A 2,956-nucleotide genomic window follows, 5' to 3' on the forward strand; every position below is an offset into this window, starting at 1 on the left:
AGAATCACTTATCCATACAAGGGATCCAAATATTTTGTCTTACTTTTAACAATGCTCTACATCAAGAAGCAGCTCAGTCCCTCAACATGCAATTTTGTAAAATACACCATTTCGAGCGTGGCCGTTGCCAGTACCGCCTGACTGGCCTTCGTGCCGGTGGCACGTAAAAGCACCTACTACAGTCTCGGAGTGGTTGGCGTTAGGAAGGGCATCCAGCTATAGAAACTCTGCCAAATTAGATTGGAGCCTGGTGTAGCCATCTGGTTTGAACCAGTCCTCAGTCAAATCGTCCAACCTATGCTAGCATGGAAAGCGGACGTTAAACGACGATGATGATGATGATGATAAGCTAAGCACAAGGTTTTATTAGGCCACCTACAGCTACTATCGGGAAGCTGGAAAGTTTACTGATGATGGTTGTTGGCAGTTCAGCATTCAACTATGTTGGGAGTTCAACTTTTAGCCCTCTGATGGACAATCTTCCAAGACCATGCAGAAGAATACTCAGTTTTATATAAAAGAGCAGCAAATGTTGTAGGATAATGGTAGACATCATGCCACTTCCATCAAAACTGCTGTCTTTGCTATTTGTAAATTCAAAAATGATGAGCTAGACCAGCCACCGGTAAACAAAATTCTATGCCTTAAAATGGATCTTGCTAACACAGACCTCATGGGATCCATTCATTCTGCTTCAAACATAAGAATTCCAAGAATTTTTAATTTGAAGATTTCTAAAATATAGAATACTCAAAACACCAGGACGACAGCAGCAATGCCAGAAGTGAAGATGACGCCATAATTATTTCAAGACTTATTCACAATGACTGTAGGACAAGACACAACTGAGACAGAAAATAAAAATGTTTCTAGATATTACATAGATAATAATAATTAAATATGGTTTATTACCTTTGGAAACCACAATAAGCATTTGTATAATGTTCATTTTTATTTCCTCTTCCAATATACTCAAGTCAAATGTTGGCCCTCACTTCATACATATTGAAATATCAGAGTTAACCCTTTAGTCACCATATTTCTATTGATATACACTGCATTTATTTCAATTAATTTTGAAAAAAATGAAGAATTTAATGAAATAACTTTGTCATTATTAAACTGGTCTTTAGAACATAAATTAACATGGAATTTTGATGGAAGGTTTTAATTTAGATCAAGAAGTTTGTGTCATAGTAACAGGTATGGTCTCAGGTTGGTATCTAAAGGATTAATTGCAATTTTATGGAGCTCAAGGTTTATATTTTATGTCTAAAAGCTCCGTTTATAAAGCACTTCACCAGAGCTAATCTTTGATACAAAAATGCATTTATCCACAAACAGAATATTTATCAAGCCAAACCACAGAGAATGAGTGTTCTCTAAGAATCAGATTTATAATTTCTGGACTCAAAATGACAGTAATTTATTATACAATATTAAATTAAGGTAAAGTCTGTCTCTAACCCACAGGTCAGGACCATATTCCAGTTTCTGTGACATTTAACCCTTTTGTTACCATATTTCTATTGAAATATATATATGGGGGGGGGGGGGTCAAGGCGAGTTTATCTAAAACAATTCGTCTAAAATACAATTAATCTAAATGCAATTTGTCTAAAACAGTTTCAATCTAGAAACAATTTGTCTAAAACACTATCTGACTAAAAAAATTTTTAAATTTTCTTTTATGATGAATTCATATTTTTTATCCAGAATTTATAATTCTTTGGGTTTATAACTAGCTGTTAACTATTTATAAATATATTAGGACTATTTTAATACAAAATGCATAAAAAACAAAAGATAGTATTTACTGAAAGGACTCATTAAATCATAAAAGAACGGTTGTGTGCAATACCACGAATGTAGTCAATATTTTGTGGATCAAAATTTTGAACAAGACTTTTTTATTTGTTTTGCAGTATCTTGATAGAACTTCTTTGCTTCTTCTATTTTGTGCAGCAATAACACAAACACGGGCAGTAGCGAAGCTTTCTCTTTTAATCCATGTAGGGTATATAACTAGTGAAATAACAAAGGGACTGCATAGTGATAAACACTGTAAATTACATCTTGTCGCAAATATCACAATACGCTTTTCAACTGGTCCTGAGTCATAAAGCAGAAATTGATCATCTTATCTTTAAAAGATTTAGTCAGTTCAGATGGGAAAACTATTTCACTGCAAGTTGATGGCAGGGCCAGTCCAGTAAGGGTTTGTTGCCTAATAGATGTTGTTATATATCTCAAGGTACAGGTGAGGATATAAACCTGAAGGATAAAAATATTCAAGATTATACTGGTTGAATACCTAACAATATAGGCACATACATATATATATATTATTAATATTATTAAAAACCAAGAGAGAAGATGGAGATAAGCAATGATTAGGTATGAGCAGAATTTAGGTAAGTTGAAATATGTTTGTCACATATTTCAACTGCTAAAGGCAAATACACTGTATGTTACCATGGAGAAAAAAATCTCTCTTATGGTAAGTTCATTCAGAGTTGCCTCTCTTAGGTACATCTCATTGACAAGAGTCAAGAAACTCGAAACATCGATGTCTGAGATTCCTGAGAGATGACAACACTGAACGAAGAGATTTTTTCTCCATAGTAACTGCAGTGTATTTGCCTTTAGCAGTTAAAATATGTGACAAATAAATTTCAACTAGCACTAAATTCTTCTCATATACATGTATACATAATATAAATTAAAAACGTAAAATTAAAACAGAACACAAAGGATTCCGCAGTACACGTGTTTCAAGCTTTATACACAAACAGTCGTTGCATCATTATATGGGTATATAATTGAGAGAAAGGATGGTATAAAGCTATCTTCAGCCGCAAATATATTCTTTCCCAAGCATTGTATCACAAAGAAGAAATCACCAAGAAAAAAGCAAAAGAGAGAGAAACATGAGAGAGAAAAAGTGGGAGTCCAC

At 33.7% G+C, this 2,956-nt stretch overlaps 1 protein-coding gene across 2 annotated transcripts in view; it reads right to left on the minus strand.

The window, feature by feature from the left end:
• Positions 1–933: 933 nt before the first annotated feature.
• The window catches only part of LOC106871311 (KIF-binding protein), a 20,525-nt gene continuing 18,502 nt past the window's right edge, over positions 934–2,956 (minus strand). For both annotated transcript variants that reach the window (XR_001409648.2, XM_014917695.2), the window contains exon 2: positions 934–2,274. The gene's annotated coding sequence lies outside the window, so the exon portion shown is untranslated. The remainder of the gene's footprint in view (positions 2,275–2,956) is intronic.

This window comes from Octopus bimaculoides, chromosome 16, assembly GCF_001194135.2.
Source record: "Octopus bimaculoides isolate UCB-OBI-ISO-001 chromosome 16, ASM119413v2, whole genome shotgun sequence".
Classification (NCBI taxonomy): Eukaryota; Metazoa; Mollusca; class Cephalopoda; order Octopoda; family Octopodidae; genus Octopus; species Octopus bimaculoides.